Here is a 23373-nt window from a genome sequence, read left to right as displayed (position 1 = left end):
CCCGCTCAGCCATCTTCTCCACCAGCAGCAGCCTCTATTCCACTACCCACTCCAGCGGCCTTGTCCGGAGAGAGCGACCTCACCCGCGTCCAACGCCTGATGGACTGGGTAGCTCACACCACCAACACAAGGGCAAGAGTGGTGGGGTTAAACGCCATCGAGGCAATCCTGGTGGGAAATCCCTACCTCGGCCAGCTTAAGGGAGTTTCCGCCTGCCTTTGCACCCTGCATAAGGCCCGGGGGGTAGTGCAAGCTTGGGAAACCACAGACTTCGTCCAGCAGCAGCAGGAGCTCAGCAAGCCGGAGGAGCCCGCACCGCCAGCTGAGGAGCTCAGCGAGCCGGAGGAGCTCAGCATGCCCGAGCAGGAGCTCAGCGAGCCGGAGGAGCCCGCACCGCCAGCTGAGGAGCTCAGCGAGCCGGAGGATATCAGCATGCCCGAGCAGGAGCTCAGTGAGCCGGAGGAGCCCGCTCTGCCAGCTGAGGAGCTCAGCGAGCCGGAGGAGCCCGCACCGCCAGCTGAGGAGCTCAGCGAGCCGGAGGAGCTCGGCATGCCCGAGCAGGAGCTCAGCGAGCCGGAGGAGCCCGCACCGCCAGCTGAGGAGCTCAGCGAGCCGGAGGAGCTCAGCATGCCCGAGCAGGAGCTCAGCGAGCCGGAGGAGCCCGCATCGCCAGCTGAGGAGCTCAGCGAGCCGGAGGAGCCCGCACCGCCAGCTGAGGAGCTCAGCGAGCCGGAGGAGCTCAGCATGCCCGAGCAGGAGCTCAGTGAGCCGGAGGAGCCCGCATCGCCAGCTGTGGAGCTCAGCATGCCCGAGCAGGAGCTCGGCGAGCCGGAGGAGCCCGCTCTGCCAGCTGAGGAGCTCAGCGAGCCGGTGGAGGAGCTCTCGCTGCCGGCCGAAGAGGAGCTCTCGCTGCCGGCCGAGGAGGTCAGCGGACCGGAGGGACCTCCACGTCTAGCGCGGCCTCCTCGCCGTCCACGTCTGGTGCATCCACGTCAGCGATCGGCGCGTCATGGACCTGTTGCCACGCCTCGCTGTTGCTCACCGGAGCAGCGACGTTGCCATCGGACCCGTGGCAGGCCGCCGGAGGGGCAGCGCCGCCGCCACCGGACCCGTGGCAGGCCACCAGAACCGTTCTGCCGCCACCGGACCCGTGGCTGGCCGCCGGAGGAGCAGCGCCGCCGCCACCGGACCCGTGGCAGGCCCCCTGAACTGTTTTGCTGCTGCCGCCGGACCCGGGGCCGTCCGCCAGAGCTGCTACGTCGCCGCCGTTGGGCTCGAGGTAGGCCCCCTGATCTCTCTTGTTGTGTTGATGGGCCGCCTGTGACTGTTTGTGGCGTCTTTTCGTTTTCTTTTTGCACCGCTGCGGGATGCGCGGTCTGACTCTGAGACTGTGGACTGGGTCGGTTTGTTGTTTTGTTGTTTTTGCTTGTTTTGGTTCTGGCCCTCCGTCCTGGTTCCCCCAGCCGCCCGCCCTGGGTTGGTTGTGCTGTTTTTTGTTTTGGTTTTGGGGTCGTCGGGAGCCAACCCTTAGAGGGGGGGTACTGTCAGGGTCCTGGGTCTGAGCAACCCAGGATCCCTGAGCAGTTATGAATTATATTATTATTATTATATGTATTTTGGTGTTGCTGCTGCTCTTCTCCATGCTTGTAGATGTGAATGTGTGTGTGTGTGTGTGTCTGCGGGTATGCTTGGAGGATGGAGCTCAGCCACCTGCAGGCCTGAGGGGTGTGGCCCTGCGGAAGGACTGGCCACACCCGAAGTCACACACCTGCTGCTGATCAGGCCTCGTCGGGGGAGCTACTTAGGAGAGAGTTGGAGCTCCCACCGACGCGGGATCATTTCCTTGAGACTCCACGAGGAGTGTGGAAGGCACGAAGAGCAGCGAGCACCGGGGGGTGCTGACACGGGAGCGGAGAGCACAGAGACACGAACTATTCACGCAGAGACACGACACGGGAGTCTGGGAGAACATGGGGATTTATTGTTGTTTTTGTTCCACTCTGTAAATAAACACACTGTTTATACATAGAGCACCGCGCCTGGGTCCTCCTTTCCCCACATCCCCACGGTCTGCCAGCCAGACCGTGACATTTACAGTAGAACAGCAATGTTGTTTATTTCTTTACTACAGGAAAATAATGAAGAAACATTGACAGCTGTTACAGAGGAGGAAGCAACAGAGACACTTTATGAGGTTTACATCTTTTAATACTTTGTGTACAGGAAATACAGGCGACCAATAAAGCCAGTTGAACAAAAATCTGTTTATTCTTCTTTCAACATGTTGAGGTGATGGGTCAAAAGAAATTAGCATCCATTACTATAATGAAATGATTTGTTAGTTTGAAATGCTACAGGGAACTATGTACCTGTACATTAATGCTGTGGAAAGACTTCCTGTTCACATAGTCTCCTTCATTTACTGAAGGAGCAATGATTGGAATGTGAGTGCCATCTATACACGCCTGGGAACCGTGAAAATAAATGTAAAATTTAAGTAGTAGTTCAAGTATCACCACATCATAAATTAAGTTTTGGTCATCCTGATACCTGCAATTTTGTGGAATCCCTCTTTGATAAATCTTGTGGGTCTATGACCGGGGAACACCACAAACGAGTACAGGAGACGTTTCAGTGCAACTGTAACATTCCTGACTGCCCGACAGACGGTAGCCTTGGAAACGTGCTCAGCGTCACCAATATTATACAGAAAGCTCCCGTTTGCAAAAAACCGAAGTGCAATACAAATAATATGTAATGAAATGAGAGCATGTCCGCGATGTGTCACATGCGTAATATATGGCCTGAGGATGTTATCCAAATAACTTATAGATTGTGCTGAGAAACGGTAACGTTCGCACAGACAATCATCAGGAAATGATAAAATGTCCAAACGCGCTCTGATCACTCTCTCCCGGCGGAGAGCTCTGCAGAGAATTTGGGCTTCACGATCTACTGGCTCTTCAAGGAAGGGACACGCCATGTCTGACACTTCCTACAGTCAGGTTTCCGACAAAGGGGCGGAGACAGTCAGGGTTAGTTGTAGTAAACCTGCTAGGGGGCAGGTTAGCTTCACGGAGTGTGTCGTCATGGTGACTCACTGAGGCTTCATCTGAACTCGCTTTGTGAAACCGAAAACCCAGAGTTTTCGTTAACTCAGGGTATACTTACTCAGTTTTTCCACTAAACTGGCTTCCTGAAACAGGGCCCTGGTCAAACACCTCAGAGTGAATCATATCACAGAATATGACGAGCGTATGTTGAGGCGAACTGAAGAGGAGGAGAGGGAGAGGTGCTGCCAGGGCGAGACAGACGTCTCTCACAGAGTCCTTTAATGCTGCAGGCAGGCAACAAATAGCCACAACTTCAGGTTTTTCATTTCTATATGATAATTCTGCATCATTAAGTGATAAGAACAAGTAATCTGATGTCCTGTGATCATTACGACGCTATAATTTGAGATAAAATAAAAGATAGAGTAAAAAAAATAAGTTTTTGAACAGAGTATCGTATCAGATCAGTATCGTCGATACCACCCTGAATTTTACTTGGTATCGGATCGGAAAGGAAATCAGTGGAAATCAAATCCTGCTTCTACAGGTGTCCAGTTCATTCACTCTGACCCCTCCAGATAAGCGTTGCCAGTTCTCACTGTGCTGTAGATCACATTTTCTTGTGTTTGGGGTTATAACGGTTACTTTTGAGGTCTGTGTTATAAAGCAAGTTAATCCTGAATTTAACTGGAGAAGACAAATTCCCACTGCGTGGTGTAGTGCACAGCCAGGCATTCTTTACATTAGTTCGTTTGACAAAACCAAAAAGCCGAAAGTATTTACTTGGAGTTTGGTTTGATGAAATAAGTGCCAGAATCAGTGAATACAAATGATTCCAATGACATGAAAACTGGTCGAAGGACAAATCCCTCAAGAAAAGCACGACTAGCACATTAAGTTTTTTTGTAATCATCATCATCTCTAACACCATGCGCACAACAGTGATTTTGTTACAGAACACTAAGATAGTAAAATCTGGGAAATGATGATATTTCTTTCCAAAACTTCCTGTCTGGAAGACATTAAAGCTGCTGTGCCACCTGCAGCTTCTTTCAATCTATGTTATGTGAATATATCTTTTTTTTTGGGTTTGAACATCCATTCAAACTCACTCTCTGCCTAGCAAGTCTCATTCCCTCATTTCCTTGGGGTCCAGCTTCACATACGTGGCACTGAGCCTTTTCCTTTGTCACCTCTTTCTGCTACATGCCTATTCTCCCAGTTTCTTGGTCTATTTTCTTCATTTCGCTAACTACACTTCTTTTTCTTTGTAAATCTCTTCCTTCAAATACTTTCAAAATCACTTTTCTTTTTTTCCTTTCTTCTGTGCAGAGAAGACGTCAAACCCCTTCTTGGCAGTTTATCTCAATAAAGCTGTACTATCCCAGCCATCTGGTAAGTCTTCCCTACTACCCAGAGCCTGTTTATACTCCTGCATGTCTCTGCCTTCACTCACTTCCTCTTCTTGATGTCCAAACTCATCCTTCAAACTACCATTTGATGCTGCATAGCTGCATTCTCCCTGACACCTCCTTGTGTCCTGTCTTTTTGATTTCACCTTCTGCATAATATTTAGTTGCCCTGTGTGCAGCTTCCTCCACTTTCATATATTTCTACAAGTTCCTCCCTGTTCTTGAAGTATGTGTGCACCACGGCCATTTCCACTTGGAAAATCTGCCCCACATCTGTCTTTCTAGATTTCTCTCCTAAACACCACACCTACCCAACACCTCATAACCTCTGTTCCTTCACCTAAATGTCCATTGAAGTCTGTGTCAATCACCACTGTAGTATGTGGTCTCTTGCACACAAAATGTGTCTACCCTCCACCTCCATAATATGAGTCCGCCAGCCCTCCCATTGCCAGTCATAGTCCATAACAAGTCAAAAACATAAACAGCTCGAATGTATTATTTATTTAAAAGAGAGAGAGAGAGAGAGAGAGAGAGAGAGAGCTCAGTTGTCCTTGCTCTAGCATCAAGAGTCAGTGACTGGCTGTTCACTGCAGGCTCAGCAGTCCAATGGCCGATCAGCAACAAAACAAATAAAAAAATAAGACACGTTCTTGATTATGACAACAAACCACATCCAAAAAAATATGACAGCAACACTTTAAGTTTTGTGTGCATTCATCATGTGCAACTCTGCAGAAAGTCTCATGTCAAGGATGTGTGGACAGGGGGGCTATTAAAAAGTTCCAGTATACAGAATAGAAAACCATCAAATGAATGAAATAAAATCTGTTGTCACAGTGGTTTTTGAAGGAACAATTACTTCACAGATGGACAGCCTCATTATATTTTAGTTAAACCTGATGATACACACTTCACGTCACCCTAGTTACATGTTTTTATTTGCCATGTGTATGTTATCCAAGGGAGGAAAAAATGAAAAAGAAAACTTTTGATGTGTCCAGACATTTCTTCACATCAGCTGCCAGCAACCAGTTTCAGCATGTACAACTGTTGCAGTAAGTGTGCTCATGCAGACCAACTATGCTGGTCCACTGTTCTTAATGGTGCTGCATGTTGAGAAAGAAGTGAAACAAATGTTTTGTTTAACAAGTCCACTAGTGTTAGAATAACTTGGCATTTCCAATCTGTTTCTGCTGTAGTTCAATGAAAGGTTTCAGTTACTTAAGTTTGAGAAAAAACCAAAAAACCAAATTGCGTTTACAATTGTAGTTTCATCTTGTTATAAGATATTTGAAATAAAAACAAACAAACCACAAACAAACAAACAAACCACAAACAAACAAACCACAAACAAACAAACCACAAACAAACAAACCACAAACAAACAAACCACAAACAAACAAACCACAAACAAACAAACCACAAACAAACAAACCACAAACAAACAAACCACAAACAAACAAACCACAAACAAACAAACCACTACATTTTCAGAAATATTTCTGCAGTCTGATTTACAAGTATAAACTTTCTGACCAAAACGCCACAATTTCATCCCTCAAACAAGTTGTCAACTGTGTCAACGACCAATGAGGACATCACTGCTACACTTGATGATACTCACACCTTGAAAAAGTGCAAAGGTTTCCCAACAGGACTTCGACGGTTGGTCTTCTTGATCAAGCTATAATCTGTTCTCATCAAAACCACCATAAAACCAGTTTGACAGGATGATGCTGATAAATCCCTCTAGACCTTTTTGTGACAGTATTAAAAGCTTACTGGAAATTCTCTGTACTCATATTTGTGCTCAGTATCTGTAGGAGCCATTTTTGTGTGGGTACCTCATGTATGCCACTAGGGGTCACCTTTTGTGTTACATATGGTGTGTCTATTTAAGGTAGATAGGTCATTAGCAGCAGGTGTGTTGTTGTTGGGAAGGAGCAAACAGATTGTGACCGCTGCGCTGTTATGTTAAATTGTGTAAGAATAAAGAATCTAAAGGACAAGATAAGTATGGTTTCAGTTATTGAACTAAGTTTAATACGTTTATTCATACCAGTGACATTGCATTAACCTGCCAACAAACAGCTCAGTGGCTTTAAATGTAGGCTTAGCCTCGACAGCATCTATAACACCATTAAAATGCAGTAATGGCCACACAAAAAATAAAACGTGACCATATTCAGTTTAAGCCATTTTATGTGGTTTAGTTTATACACTTGAATCACAGTAGATGATAGCTTTCTGTTTTTAAATGTCTCCATTTATTGCAAACACTATAGTTACTGTTCTGCCTTTTATAAGGTAAACTGGATATTATGGTTGCAAACGGCCCTAGAGCTCCCTCTAGTGGCTGCTTTGTAATATGGGTTTGACTACTTTGGGAAAGGAACAATGAGAAGGTGAAAAAATCAAAGATGGCGGAAAGTTATCGTTCTAAGCTGATATGGACCTTAAAATGTTGTTGCCTTGGACAAGATATGTCTGTAAGTATGAGTGACGATAAAATAATTATTATCTTTTGTTTTGTGTAAAAATGGTATGATAATTTGTACATTTGAAAGTTTTATCTTGTTATCAAATCACTTTGATTGTCACATCACATGTGCAGGTACACTGGTACAGTACATGTGAGTGAAATTCTTGTTTGCGAGCTTCACAAGCAACAGAGGTGTGCAAAAATACAATAACGTAAAACAAGCAAAATATAAGAACGGCTAAATCTGAGACTAATAAATATATGTACAATATATAATAGTACATGCATTACTGGATGTGTATACTAAATATGTTTTTCTACACGCGCGTGTGTGTGTGTACATATTTTACAAATTAAATAGAGTAAACAATAAAATAAAATATACAGAGGTTGGTAGTTGGACATGTGCAAAACAAGTGGCATTTATATACAGTGTGGAGTGCATAATGTTGAAGTTCCAGTAGTGAAGGTGAGGTGTCTATGACGTGTCCAGCAGTCTGATGGCCTGGTGGAAAAAGCTGTCTCTCAGTCTGCTGGTTGGGGACCGGATGCTGCAGAACCTCCTTCCTGATGGAAGTAGTCTGAACAGTTGATGGCTGGGGGGACTGGAGTCCTTGATGATCCTCCCCGCTTTCCTCAGGCAGCGCTTCCTGTAGATGTCTTGGAGGGAGGGAAGCTCACCTCCAATTATCCGTTCAGAGCACCGCACTACTCGCTGGAGAGCTTTGCGGTTGTAAGCGGTGCTGTTGCCGTACCAGGTGGTGATGCATCCAGTGAGGATGCTCTCAATGGCACAGTGATAGAAGGTCCTGAGGATGCGGGGGCTCATGCCGAATCTTTTCAGTCTCCTGAGAAAGAAGAGGCGCTGCTGCGCCTTCTTCACTGTTTTGTTTATGTGTACTGACCACGTAAGATCCTCAGCCAGGTGTACACCAAGGAACTGGAAGCTGCTCACTCTCCACAGCAGCGCCGTTGATGGTGATGGGGGTGTGTACTTCTCTGCACCTCCGGAAGTCCACTATCAACTCCTTTGTCTTTGCGACGTTGAGGGTGAGATGGTTGTCTTGACACCAGTGGGTCAGGGCGCTGACCTCCTCCCTGTAAGCCGTCTCATCACCTTTGGTGATAAGACCCACCACTGTAGTGTCATCCGCAAACTTCACAATGATGTTGGAGTTGTTAGTGGCTGTGCAGTCATAGGTGTAGAGTGAGTACAGGAGAGGGCTCAGTACACACCCCTGTGGTGCACCAGTGTTCAGTGTGATGGGGGATGAGGTGATGCTGCCCAGTCTGACTACCTGGCGTCTATCAGACAGGAAGTTAAGGATCCAGCTGCAGAGGGAGCTGCTCAGTCCTAGATCCTGCAGTTTCCTGTCCAGCTTCGAGGGAACGATGGTATTGAATACTGAGCTGTAATCTACTGTTAGCTTGCAGTAAGAGTGTAACAAGCTAGTTTACAATGTTAGTTAGCTAATACAGTATTTTGTACTTTCAGTTTTACGATGGTCAAAGAGAAGGCAATGGTCAGAGGCCATTCTTCAATAAATCAGCACAGAAAGGAAAATAAGTCTGGTTATTGGAGCATCGTTATCTCGCTGTCTAGCTGGTGAAACTAAGGAACTCAGGGCGAGGACAGCAAAGTTACCAAAGGAGAAAAACTATCAAATTAAAACTGCATCATCTCAAAAATCACAAGTTTCTCTAAAATGTGTTTATTCTAGGGCTGCAGTTATTCATCATTTTAGTCATCAATCATTTTATTGATTGTTCGAAAATTTAATTGGATTAGAAATAGTTTTCTTATTAATGAGCAATAATTATTATTATTCAAAAGAGAAAACACACGGGTCTTTTGGTTACCATTTTAGAAATTGCCATCCTTTAATGATTCATCTGTTAAAAAAAATATTTTGACTGCTTTTATCTAAAAAATATTTTGAGATGCTGAAATGCTGAAATAATAATAATAAAAAAACAGACACTGATGTCAACATAAAGGTAAACACGCAATTTAGTTTCTTTAGTTTCTGGTTCTCTCCTGTATGGACTAGAGAACGCACGATACCACTTTTTTGTGTCCAGTATCGATATGAATCCGATACAGCGTATTTTTATAATCAATAAAACAGTTTTTTTAATATCTTTCTTTATTTTGTATAAGTTCATACTCAAGTTTTAAAAAATAAAACATTAAAGTTATTTAGTTATACCTGTATGCAAAAAACACACTGCACCCAAAATATTTCATAGTTCAGCAACACTGATCAATCTAATAAACTTAAACCTGCACCATCCTCCCTATTCTGGTATTTTAAAGAGTACTTAGCAGAAATATTAAACAACCTAACTAATAGGGTTGCAAACTCCCAGCAAAAAAAAAACTAAAGGGAACCATCGCCCACCCTCTGCCTCGTGGTGCTTAATCGACATAATCGACTTTAATTTAATGCATGTATTTAAAAAAAAAATGCACAGAAATCAATTATTTTTCAACAACAATTAAATAGATTCAACATCTTTCTTCAACAGAACTGCAGACTGCACAGATGGTATCTTCCCAAAGGAAAAAGTACTATAACTTACTAGGGTATATATTAGACTTAATAGTTACTATATACAATATTAGATTTCTATACATTTTACGTTAGATAAAAACTTTGGTTGTAAGATTCAGATAATTATTTATTAAAAGCGAGACATTTTAAACGAGAATAAGAAAGAAAAGTATTTCTTTGTGCCCCCCTTTTCCCTGTTAATGCCCCAGCTGGCCCCCTAGCAAAACCGTGCTAGACCCGCCCCTGCACAGTTACCAGCTGTCAGCTACTTATAGCATTAGGCATTAAAGTAATATTAAATAAATTCTAACAACAGCTTATCAAGCTTAAACGTGCTGCTGTGGTTTATCTGCTGGTTTCCTCTTTCTGGCGCAAAGTGGGAAACAAACAAGAGAGACGGAACTTGCGATCAGCTGATCATTGATTAGTTTCATGATTGAAGTAGCAGCAGGAGAGGGAGGGGGAGAGGAGGCGCGGCAGTCGCTCCATATATCGGTTGTTAAGCTTAACGTGGGAATGCGTTACAAACACTGAGAGAGAAACTTACAAACTTGCTTTACTTCTCTAGGACAGCTTTCACTGAGAAGAAATGCCGATTTGGAAACATGTAGCGAGGCGCTAAATGCTCCACCAGACAACCAAGAGGTCTCTTGTTGTCACATGCAAGAAAGCATGCTCTGAAGAATATCCAGGTAGATAACTGTGGCGATATGTTGGTTATATTACTTTAAAGTGCAACTGGCTAATTCTTATTTTAGCCAACTCAAAAAGTAAAAATGATGCAACGACCTTGAAATAACACATTTATCTCACTGAAACATGTCATTTAAATAAAAACATTTACTGAAATTAAAATAAATATACTGAATATAATATGGCTCAGATTTAATGGAATATAATGATCCTTTTGTGTTGCTGTTAAAGAAAGGGATAATGTGTGATTACTGTTTTTAAACTATGGGCTACAAACTAAATCCTTTTATTATTTCTGTCCTCGGTTTTAACTCATTAATAATCATTAGGATGAAGCCCCCTAAAAAACAACGTAAAGGTCATGAAAATGTAAACAATTTGGCATTTTGATGATGCATCATCCACATTAAAAAGTAGAGATCATATCAGCCCTGTATTTACTTGTATCGGAGACATAAAAAATCTTTCCGTATCACACAGCACTACAGAAAGCTCTTTTCTAGGGTTGTATTAAACATCTGTAACTACCGTAACTCCTGATCCATTTCCTCAATTAAAAGAAGTCCAATGATTCCTGAGAGCAGCAACTCTGCACTTTTCATTAATATTTGCATCATTACGGTAATCCCAGGTACATTGTTGCAGCAGCCCCGTGAAGGCAAAGGTTGAGAGAATAGTGAGTGAGCGTGATGGAACAATGTTATCACACGTTTGGCTTCTTTTTACCATGTTTGTTTCTTTTGTTCTTTCATGTGTTATTTACCAAGATTTGGATGGTGTTCTGCCTCGAGTTACCATAATGTCCCTAACATCACAAAAAAAGCACAGAGTTGCTGCTTTCAAGAACTGCTGGAATTTCTCATTTGCCCCAATGGTTCAAGACTCAAGTTAGGCTAAAAACACTGGGACCAGTTTAAATGGGTTCATCTGTGTCAGCTGCATCGTCACTGCTGCTCTTATGTTATGTGTTTTTGTTGAAAACTAGGTGCTGTTTGGCCTTAATGATGTCAAACTTTTCATTCACTTGTTTGCTCCTAAATACGTTTCTATTGCAGGTCTTTTCCAGTTGAAAATGTGAGTGAGCACTACACAAATTACTGACACTGAAATACACTGAAAAGAAAAACAACTAAACTAAATCCAAACAAAAACAACTAAACGAAGTAGTTACACACGTTATAGAATATATATACTGGGCATACAAGCCTGGCCTAAGCTTTCTGTCAGGAAGACTGCAGCAGTCCAGGAGTTGGGTTAACTGTCTTTAAGTCCCACAGAAGAAATGTTTACATCAAAGTGCTTGCCAGGCTTAATCCAAATTAGGTACAGCCATACTTGAACTTATCATTGTATAGTATGTGGGACTATGAGCAATGGTTTTCTGGAAACAGAAACAGGCAATGTTATCATTAGTAGAGTCACAAATAACTAGAAAAACAATTGAAAACATAATGTACTCAACACAGCAATATCTCACAATATCCACAAGGGGTCACTATAGATCATATATTGCCTAAATAGCACGTCATACAAATTGCCAATCATAAGGCACGGACATGGCAAGCTAGCCACAGTTAAACTAAACAATAGAAAAGTCCTTTATTTGTAATCTGGATGTAATGACTGCGGGAGATTACAGCCACTGCTATTAACTTAGTGCCAAATAATCCTACCAACATGGTATCAAAGAACTGAGGCATAACTTTAACATGCACAAACAATTATAACAGCTTCATGCGAGTCATCCTGCCAAAAGGACTAACACTCACAGGTTCATAAACACACAACTTAATCACACGAAACAACTGCGATGCTCTGCAGTGGCACCTTTAGTCACTCCCACTCTGCGTGCTGAGCACATGCCCACTAATACGCTTATTTCCTTTGAGTGTGCTTGATTTCTGCCTCTAGACATTCTGAGGCCGAGTCAGAGCAGGAAACTTGAGCACACGTGGTCTCATTAAATCAGACAGCTGGAGTCATTTAAAAAGGATCTTTTAAGCAGTGCTGTCCCTCAGCTTCATAGTAGATCCATCTATGGATCAGTTTGAAAATCCTAGCTGTCTTCTTTCTAGTTATCATGTTACAAGATTTTAAGAAAACTTGAACGCTGATCATGAGTTGAATGCCACTGATCTTCAAAATCATCCAAGCTTTTTGATAAATGCACACAAAAGTCGGGTGTCCATGCCACCCGCATGCAAGGTGACAAAAATACCCCAATCAGCCTTTCAAGCTGACAGCTAAAGAAACCATTTCACCAGATTTAGCTTCTTGGATATTGTGTTCACTATACTGTGTTCAAAATGTACTTCTCATTTAATAGAAGAAATGTAATCATGTCAATATAGAGGATTTCAAATTCTCACTCCTGTTAATTAAAAAAAAGAAAAAAGTAGGATAAGACATGAGAAACTCGTTGAAAAGGACAGTCTCCATTATAGCACCTCATGGAAGCTTTGTTAGACGACCTGTCATTAAAAACTAGAAAGACCATCCAGCATCGGGAGCTTTCAGACTTCCAGGTATGACAACAAGCCTATTGCTGGTTTGCCCACTCTGACTGTGTCAGTATTTGCTCCACATGCCAACTGCTCTGACCCTAAAGTAAGCCAGAATCCCACACAGCCATATGTAGGCACATTCCAACCACAAAGAATAACTGGGGATTCTTCATCCTGTAAACATCCTGAACAACTGGTTTTGGTGGTTTGATGGGAACAGATCCTCACCTGATCAGGAATACCAACGATCACCCCACCACTCATGTCTTGTTGGGAAATGTTTGCAGTCCTCAAGCTGTGAAAGTCATCAGGTGCAGCAGTCATGAATACCATGTAAACATCCCTGTTGGTAGGACAAACAAATAACAGTGGGATTCATTCGAGAAAACAGAACTTGTTTGATTCCCTGTCTGACAAAAAGAAATTAATGCAACGTAAAAATTAGATTTAAAAAATCAGCAGCATCATATGTAACCAGGTCCTAAATTACATATTGTTATAATTACACAAAATTTGTTCTAAAGACCAAACTGCTCCTGGTATATCTGACTTTTAGCACCTCCAAGCCTGTAGTCATCTTGGTTATTAGTTAGGCCCCTCCCCCGTGTGTCGCTATGTGTATAGGCACTGTTAATGCTAGCATGAACAGATCATTCTTGCTGGCTGTTGTAGTGGCTTGAGCTAACTCTCATCCCAACTGTTTATATTTGGTTATAGGAGCTGGAGTGGGCATTAATGCTCCACAATTTACAAGCTGGGACCTGCTGCTAATCCATGGTTAAAGCCTTTACCCACATCAACACTGCAGGCAGAGGCTAACATCTGCAATACTATTAATAATTACACATAACTGTAGCAACAACAAAGAGAGGCTCGAACAAGAAAGGCTTGAAACCCTTAGAAAAGACTGATCAGAGTTGGTTCAATGAACTCTGATCATGTTCATTCGGAGTTAAGCTCGTGTGTGTTTAGAGACAGAAAGCCATCATGTTACCAGGATTCTCCAGAGAAACACAGAAATAAAGAGCAGAGCCTCCATCTTCATTTAGTGGACAGAGGAATATGATCACAAATCAGTGTGGGCCAAAATTTGTATCTTAAAAACTAGGAGGGGATAAAGTTATACCAACATACTGTAATATTTTTATAATATACACTAGCAAACTTTCATGCTGTGTGTGATATTAAAAATATTGTATTGTGTGATATCACATTCTATTGTGATACAGCATTTTAATCTGACCTTTGATTTCTAAATGCTTCATTAAACTGTCAAATATACAAATATAGACAACTGTGGGATTTGTCTAAAGTATTTGCATATGCCATAGAAATGTTAGCACTCACAGTTTACTGGGCAAGGTTTATGCAACGTTTCAACAAGACCAGTCCACTTATGACAAACGCGATCATACGAGCATTATAGTATGATGCAGTCTCTGCATGATATGACTATCTATTCAGCTGTAACCTGACAGGGACAAAGTCTAGGAGACAGAAACTGAAGATAGACACCATTTACTGATGGACCTGTTATATTAGGTGACAATTCCACGTGAAAGTCAAAAGAAATAAATACATACAGGGCAAGTCTTTATGAGGCAAACATGATATGCATCTCACACGAAAGCGATTTAGGTGATTTTCTGTGAGAAATGTGTAAAAAGATCCGTACTCTGAATTTCAGATACTATTGATCTGTTTGTTGTGTGTCTGAGGGTTTACGCAGGGACGTTTTGTGTAAGCACTGATTGCTACAGTAGCATCCAATCAATGCTTACAGTGCAAAGAAACTGGCCTACAGTCTGACAGCTGCATTAATGTCTACACAATCTAAGAGTTTGAAAGATGGACACACGTGAGATGATCATAAATCCACAACAGAATCCTTTCTGTCCTAACATACTGATGAGAAAATAACTGAAGCACTCGTGTCAAGAACAACAACAACAAAGGGAAACATGCCTAACTTGGATTTCAGTGATTGTGAAAACAAACATATGCAAATGAATTTCCTCTGTGCGCTTTGCCTAATTCAGGAAATCACTATCAGTCAAGTTGAGTGTGAGTCAGTGAGTATGTTATGTTCACATAGACTGTTACCTCAGGGGCTGACTTACCAGATGAAATGAACCTTTATGGAACGGAAACCCAGAATTTGTTTCAAGTCACATTTTAGCTTAACCTGCATGGTGGAAAGTGCCTGTACCAGAGACATGATTGTTGCTGCTTAGGTTAAAATATCTAGTATATGTCAATAATGTAACAAAAAAGAAGAAGAAAATCTGTGGCGGTGTAAAAGTCCCACTAAATGCGTCTCTCGGTGTACATCTAAACTATATAACGATTAACCGCCAACTGTGAGTTCAATTTAAATTTTCCTTTACAAATGTGTGTTTGTTTAGGAAGGAAAAAAATGTGTGCGCACAGTGTTCGGCAATATAGACTCAAAGGCAGCACCAAGACTGGCACGAGACTATTTCCACTGCACTGAGGGTGGGAACTCCAGGCCTCGGGGCCGCTGTCCTGCAGGGTTTAGATGTGTCCTTGATCCAACACAGCTGATTTAAATGGCTCATTTTGAACGTTGACATATACATCAAGGAATGGACCAGCCACTGCACTGATGTTAAACCAGTTCAGAAGTTCATTTATCATCATGAACCACCAATTTATGAGCAGACAAACCAAAGTACACTCCAAGATTCAGTTGCTTGTAGAAGCACGTTTAGCAGCAACAGCTCAAAGTCATTGTTTTCTGTATGACTATCAGTCTCTCACATCATTGGGGAGTCATTTAGGCTCACTCTTCTTTATAATGTTGCTTCACTTCATTGAGGTTTGCACAAATTTGTTTATGCAAAACTCACGACCACACTACTTCTATTAAGCTGAGCTTTAAACTTTCTAAAATATAAAACCTGCTAGACACCGGTGTTGTGCCAAAAAGTGATTGTCTGCCAAAAACTGATTTCTGGTATTTGCCAAAAAGTGATTGCTCGTATTTAAACTGCTATAAGTAACTTGTTGGGCTATAATATGTGAAACATATGTCAAATGCTTCCCTCATGGATGACATAAAGTCATCTTGAGCCACAAACAACATTCGTGTAACAAGGTAGAAGCCGCGATCAGTTTTTGGCAGCGACTTTTATATAACCTTTATTTATTTAGTTTAAAAAAAAATCTCATTAACATTAAACATGTCTTTTGTAAGAGTAAGTTGGCCAAGAAGACAGCAGCAATGGCAGCAAATATTACAATAGTTCAGTAAAAATATTTTAAGTGAGGATAAAGGAGCGGATTGGTTATAATGTAAGTACAGGGTAGGCCATTTATATGGATACACCGTAATAACATGGGAATGGTTGGTGATATTAAAGTCCTGTTTGTGGCACATTAGTATATGTGAGGGGCAAACTCCTCAAGATGGGTGGTGACCATGGTGGCCATTTAGAAGTCGGCCATCTTGGATACAACTTTTGTTTTTTCAATAGGAAGAGGGCCATGTGACACATCAAACTTATTGGTAATGTCACAAGAAAAACAATGGTGTGCTTGGTTTCAACGTAAACCTCCAGCAGAACCAGGCTCAGGGAGGGGCGGGGCCATCTGCTGACCGGTTGGGGTGAGAGAAGGAAGACAGGATGAAGACATGCTGTGGAAGCGAGACAGAGATTAATAACAGATATGATTCAATGCAGAGAGGTCTGTTAATACATAGTGAGTGAACCAACCAACCACAGCATCTGTGGTGAGAGAGTCATCAAGGAGTTCAGGCACTCCATCAAGCTCACAGTCACAGACTCAGGTGAGATTCTAGAGTTGCAGGGCTTCCTCCAGAGCAGCTGTTAGAAACACAGCTGCATCTTCTTTCTCTCACACACAGAAAAGAGTGAGACAGAGTGAGGCATCAGGGAGTTTAATTACCAGCTTTAAGACAAATGAATGAGAGTGCTGAATGATAGCACTCATGAGTGGTGCAGCATGCTTTAATTACTACCCACTAGTGAATGTGTCAGCAGCTGAAACTGTATTAATGGTGATTTAAAGAAACGAGTCCCAGTGTGTAGACCAGGCAAGCTGCTTCACTTGTAACACACTGGCAGAAACCCCAAGTCAGTTAGGATGACTACCTGAACATTTGAATGTTTCCACTGGTCACTGAGGTGGTACGTTACAGGGATCCAGTCTGTTCATTTACAGGACTCTACTAGAGCTGCTTTGCATGACTCACAGTTGAAATAATGCTTCTTTGTCTGATGCAGGGCCTTGGTTCACCCCATCAGTCGTGCAGGGGGTCGTCTGCTCTGCAAAAGTGCACTTTAATGTAAACTGTGCAGCAGTGCTGCAAACTAACCCAGACGAAATAAAAGCACAATGTCAGGAGCTACTGCAGTTCAGCATCAAACGTAGGCCAAATCAATCATTAATATGATTTTCATGATCATCTTGTTTGTCTTAATGTTCTTATGATTCAAAGAAACATCCAGCAGCTGTGAGATCGGCTGTACTGATTTAAAATGAAGTGTGTACGGCCCCAAAGCCTCTGAATGAGCTGCAGATGTGTTTCAAACTCCTGTAACAAAAGCAAACATGTCTGCATACCGGCTAACTTTGTCCACACACTGTTTCTGCTCTGCAGGTTTCACAGATGAAGATGCAAATAGTGGAGGATACGGGGATGGAGGAGATTGGGTTGGACTTTCATTAATAGTTTGTCTGTTAGTTTGGGCTGTTTGTTGTTCCTGCTGCTTCCGCTGTCGTCATAATTACCTGCAAGGAACTAAAGCCATTATAGCAGCATCCTCCTGAAAACAACATCTGCTCTGCTTTTCCACAAGAATGAAGATGCAGAGGTCTGGCTTTAGGATCTGAGCTCAGATAACATCTGGAGTTTAAAGCATCATTTTAATCTTCTTCTGCACAAAATGGCTCAGTCGAGTGCTGCCAACTCCAAGAGGTTTTCGGAGGATCGGGTGATGGAGATCTATAAAGTAGGAGTAACATTATATAGCTACTATGTCAAAATTCTATAGTATGGTATATGATATGGCACAGCCCTGCTGTAAAGATCAAATGTGTGACAGTGAAAGGTGCTACAAAGAAGTCGGGAGAGAAATGCTGCAGAAAAGTCTCTTTAGCAAACAACGAGCAAACATAAAGCCCGTCCATTTCACATTTAAGGCAGGTAGTATGTTTGTTTTTCTAATGTTGACAAACTGACCCTCCATCCATCCACTTCTGCTGATCCTTTTCAGGGTCGCGGGGGCGCTGGAGCCTAACCCAGCTGTCTTAGAGCGAGACAGACTGAAGACCTGTCCAGTCCGCTGTCCCTACTAAGTGCATGTCCTTGAAACAGTGGAATAAAAACTAAAGCAATGACAAATAATGATCCTCATCATCAACATTACTACCGAAATGTGAACTAGCAAGTACAGCCTGAGCTCATAGAAACAACATCTTTGTAATCTGTAACAGTTTTGGATTTTTGGACATGTTAAACAACTTTTAAAGGGTTTTTCACAAAGATGCTGAACATTAAATGCAGGATGCCACAGACATCCATTTTAGCCAACAATCTGCCATCTTCACCTCCAGTGTTCAAATAAAACGGAGACGTTGTGACATCAGCAGGAGACAGAGATCAGCTAGAGACACGCAGACAGTTTAAGCAGGCTGCTGTTCAAGTGGAGGCTGGTATGAATCCTGCTTCTGTTTATGTTTCCTGTTGAACAAAAACTTGACCAGAAACTGACATACCAACTTTCAGACTAGCAGATCCATCCTCCTTCCCTCCATCCTCTGTGTGTCCTTCTGTCTGACCTGCAGCTGAGAAACAGGTGTGAGGTGTCAGCTGTCAGGTAGGTGATGAGTGAAGAACAGAACAGAATCCATTTCCTCTTCAAACTGCTGTCAGACATGAGCTGTGTTCCAATTCGTCGGCTGCATCCTTCGGAGGACCCGGCCTTTGCGGTCTACGTGGGCCGGGATGGTGGGGACAGAGAGGCTGTAACTACATCTGCTGGTGTCACTGTGACCTCAGAGCAGTTTACATGAAACATGAAACGAATTACAACTTTTGCGATATTGACCAGCTCATGATGCAGAGTGTAGACTGTATCTGTGATAATGAAAATGATTTAAGGACTGGTTTATGACACGTCTATAAAAAATATAAAGTCTGTACAAATGTGAAACTACAAAGTTAAAAGCAGCTGGAACGACAGCTGTTCAAAGCTGAACACTTACATCAGCCAGAAGACAGAGTGAGTCCTCCATCTCTCTGAAGGAGGCCATCGTGGTGAGCACAGATGCAGCAGCAGTGTGGATGTGTGCACTCTCACAGTGTCTCTCTTTCAAGTTTGTCCTCACATTCTCAAAAAAAGAACATGTCTATGCAGATGCCCAGAGCCTAACAACACACCCGCTATAAAAACTTTTGCACCACCAGATTTTCATATACTTACATTTGAAAGTGTTCGTCTCCTGCATTAACTCCCACTTCGATCACTATCATTATCAGAAAAATATCTCCTGTATGGCCCGCAATGAATCCTGGGATATGTTGGGCCACAAAGGACACACCTGACCCATCCTTCAAATTCAGGGAAATGAAGGACGCATTTGGAAGACTTCAAATTTGAACAGCCTTCGTCGCGTCCATGTGATACAATTTCCTACAAATGTGGCATTCGAAGCATCCTCTCCCTGAATTTGGAAACACCCAATGTGATGATAGAGAGCAGGAAGAACCAGTCTCAACAAGAGACACACACACCTGATTTCCTGTAACTGCAGAGGGGAGGAGCCACCCGAGCAGGTGGGAACAGGAAGAGAAACAGCTGAGCCTCCGTCAGAGCAGCAGGAGGACGGTGGAGCTGAGGCAGGGTGAGTGTTAACACCACATTGTTGTAGTTTTGCTGTCAGAGTCTCTGAGTGTGTTTGTTTGTGTGACTGTAGAGAGAAGAAGAGTCACAGTGAGCTCTGTAGCTGTGATTGGCTCAATAATCACCTTCAATGGACTGAACGCAGAGAACGAGCCGAGGAACCTGACAAACCTGTTTGTGTGTGTGTGTGTGTACCTGTTTAGACATGTTTGTGAGGACAAAGAGTTGGTATGCTACTATGTGGGCTAATAGAGTCCCACAAAATGGCCGTCCTCACGAGTTTGAGGATATTTTTGAGGCTTTTTGGTGTCCTCACTAAAATCTGAAAACAAGTGTCTGTGTGTGTGTCTGTGTGTGTATGTGTCATAAAGAGAGTCGAGTTCACGGTCGCACACTTCCTATCTCAGAGGCTGTATCCCAATTCTTCGGAGCCCCTCTGATGACATGGTCCAAAAAATAAATCAATTGTGGCCACAAAATACTACTTCGTGCGCACGAAATGCTAATTTGTGGGCACGAAACACTTGACCAATAACCGTGATCCTTCCCAGGCCCTTGCAGTTGGTTGACAATAAAATCTATCCCGGCGTCCAGGCCCTGTAAAGCAACTGGGCTCTCAGTATCCTGTTTAAATGTCTCTCCGTAATAATGGTTCCTTGCATTGCAGGCTTTTCAAAATGCATTGTAGCTCATTCCCAGCCTAAAATAAAACTCACTCATACCGTCTCTGTCCACGGTGTATAGGTTTAGCCTACTCTCATGCTTGTGTCTCTACGCAGCTGTCCAGGAATTGTATCAATATGATGTTGCCACAAATGCGTAATTCGTTGCCACGTTATACCCATTTCGTGCTCTCGAAAATAGTATTTCGAGGGTATTTTGTGGCCACAATTTATTTATTTTTGGACCATGTCATCAGAGGGGCTCCGTACAATTCAGGTACTATTATTATACTATTAGTGTTAATTGTACTTTCTGCAGTGTTTAAATGATTACATATACACACAGTTACTGTCCCTCCACACATACGACTTGGTTCTCCTTCTATGCCCCAGCTTTGTTTACTTTTTCCCACCGAGGCTTCTAGACTTCTGATTGGCCAGCATTTCTGCACGGTTAGGAATATATCTCCACCTGTTGCTTTGGCATGTTCCTAGCAGTGTTTTCCTTCATTTCTGCCTTTACGTGTGGACGGGATTATTTTTGAAAACAAAAACGGAAAATCTCCGTTCTCAAAAATACCCGTGTACGTGTGGACGTAGCCTCAGTCTATGTATTTACTGCTTTGTGGTGAAGGTCCGTGTCTCATGTCAGTGTGTTTAGTTTGCGTTTCCTCTGTCTCATCTTGTCAATCACTCCCAGCTGTGTCCTGGGACAGGGATAAAGGGCAAAAAAACAAAAACCAACTAAATAAGCAGACAAAAAAAAAAATATATATATATATATATATATATATATATACACACACACACATACATCAATCACCTGGATCACCTGTTGAGAAAGAAAAAAGAAAACAAGCAGAAGAAAACGAGAGCAATACAATAAACAACATCACAATGATATATAGTAATATAACAGTAAATACTAAATATTAAACATTATTGTGCAGCACATAAGATCAACAGAACACAGTGTGCTTTGAGGTACACTCTAAGAACTAAAACTGATAATTACTTAAATATTTTGGTGCAACACACTGACATTTTAGACCTTCTTCAGAATACTGTATATACTATGGGCATCATGGTGCTGATCCAGAATCCTTACATTATTATTTATTACTAGAGCTACAATAATAAAGCAATGAGGAGGGGGAAGTAATAAATATGAAATAATGTATTTATGATGATTCCATTTGTTTCACTATCCACTCTGTGCAGGGGCAAAGCTTATTACATGTATAGAGATACAATAATGTTACTGCTGTAAAATCCAAATTTTGTCTTATTTAAAATATAAATCTAATATAATCTGCATCTTAATGTATGTTCTTTAAAATACAGTGTGTTTTTTAATATATTATAATTATAATAATGCATAATTATGTGGACATGTATATTAGATCGTTTTTTAGTGAAATATAATCCCCCCAGAAGGGCAGGAAATGCTCTGTAACTTACTTTAAAACTAAATATGTTCCCTAAAACGGTGACAGAGCTACAGACCCATGACAGCCTTACACAGGTAGCCAGCAGCTATGACCAGCACTACATGTGCAGTTAATAAAAGGACAGGTAATGTTTGTCACGCTGTTGCACACACAGCACGCTCGTTTGTTTCAGTTCGTCAAATTGCCACAAGACAACTTACCAACGTGTACGTAATAAGCCAATACTCCTGTGTGCTACACACTACAGTGTACGCTGTACAGCTACTTACTGGGTTTGTCGCATCAGTCTGTGTCTCTGAGTTAACTTGTGTTTCTCTTACAGCTCCGGACCGCAAAAAATGCGCGTGCTCTTTGTGAGCTCGTTCCCGGCTCGTAACCAGCGCGTTCTGCCGTCGAGGGCGATCATTGGTTAAATGTGATCATGTGACTGATGCAAGCCAGATCCTTTTATTTAGCAAAACTGTGATTAATAGTTAAATATTATTGTTGAAGGGCACAGACAGGACTCCGCACGCACGCACACATTAAAAAAAAATAATACTTTTTTTTTTTTTAAAAAGTTGCCTCAACAAAAGGGCACCTTGGGCACCCATCAGGAAAGGGGCGGGTGCTCAAGCCCCTCTAGCCCCCCCCCCCCCTCTGCACGTGCCTGTCGCAGAGAACGGGGGTGTGAGAAGACTCCAAAACCTCCCTCCGCCCGCTCATTGTAGTGTTGATGCATGTGTGTTCTAAGGTGCATTTCCCCAGCTTTGGAAAATTCAGAGGCACAGATGAAGCTGGGGTACACAAAAACTGTAAAGCCAGGTGGAAAAGGTTCAGATAAGATGTCTTCCTGTTCCCCCAGTACGTTAAAGGATCCTCTGATCTTGGAATGTTTCTCTCCGACACTCTCCACAATACTAAGGGGTTGGCAGTCCGTTATAATAAAACTCAGGACTGCATGGTCCAGAACAGACTTCCTAGGTGCTTGATTTCAAAATAATAAAACGCATGTTAATTAAAAAATGATGATAAAGCAGTTCAGTGTCAATATAGGCCGACCTGTGTTCATTCTCGGTGTGTTTGTCTCCTCATTTTCATGTTTGGTTCTGTAATGCCTGAACACTGAGGAGGTGCTTTTGATTGTGTAACAAAGCTCAGCAGAATAGAAAATAAATAATTTACACTGCAAGTCACATTGCTGTTTTTCCTATTCTGATAGATTACACTGAAACAAAGACAGACAAACTATTCCCTTATTTGCAGTTAAAAGATCAAAATGATCCCACAAAGCAGAAACATTTTTTTTTCTTTCAAGCTCAATTTTGTTATGGAGAGATGTTTTTTTTTTGTTTTTTTTTTATCTTTGCGAGAGTAATTTTGGTTTTTTGGGGGGTTTTTTGGTGGCGACTCATCCCATTGACAGATGCAGATGCGGTACCTTTTAAACACAGTTTAGCGCGTTGGTAATGAGCGATACAGCAGCTGTATCGATCACGTGACTTTTTCTTAAAGCGACACACGCACCGATACAGGTTTCGCTCTGTGAGCTTGATACAAGCGTCGGTGCATCAGTGTTGCTGGACCCATCACTACTATATAGTGATGTGTTGTGGTGCTTTGCTCCCACCCCTTGTGTTCCGTGTTTTCGTCTTCCCTTCGTGTACTTCTTCATATTCGTGTACTATT

At 42.3% G+C, this 23373-nt stretch overlaps 1 protein-coding gene and 1 long non-coding RNA gene across 4 annotated transcripts in view; one reads left to right on the top strand and one right to left on the bottom strand.

Moving 5' to 3' along the window:
- The window catches only part of LOC112432436 (protein NLRC3), a 3307575-nt gene that overhangs the window by 1269674 nt on the left and 2014528 nt on the right, over window positions 1-23373 (top strand). The window lies entirely within an intron of this gene.
- Window positions 17071-22171, bottom strand: LOC143415772 (uncharacterized). 3 transcript variants are annotated; one of them, XR_013096215.1, is made up of 4 exons: window positions 21975-22171; window positions 20874-20961; window positions 17930-19659; window positions 17071-17692 (listed from the first exon to the last, which is right to left on the bottom strand). It is a non-coding gene; the product is annotated as an uncharacterized LOC143415772 (long non-coding RNA). The 3 variants fall into 3 exon arrangements; XR_013096214.1 differs by having other exon boundaries at window positions 17071-18534; window positions 18955-19659; XR_013096213.1 differs by having other exon boundaries at window positions 17071-19659.

This window comes from Maylandia zebra, unplaced genomic scaffold (assembly GCF_041146795.1).
Source record: "Maylandia zebra isolate NMK-2024a unplaced genomic scaffold, Mzebra_GT3a scaffold03, whole genome shotgun sequence".
NCBI lineage: Eukaryota > Metazoa > Chordata > Actinopteri > Cichliformes > Cichlidae > Maylandia > Maylandia zebra.
Note: the sequence above shows the minus strand (reverse complement) of the source record. Positions and strands in the feature narration are given on the sequence as shown.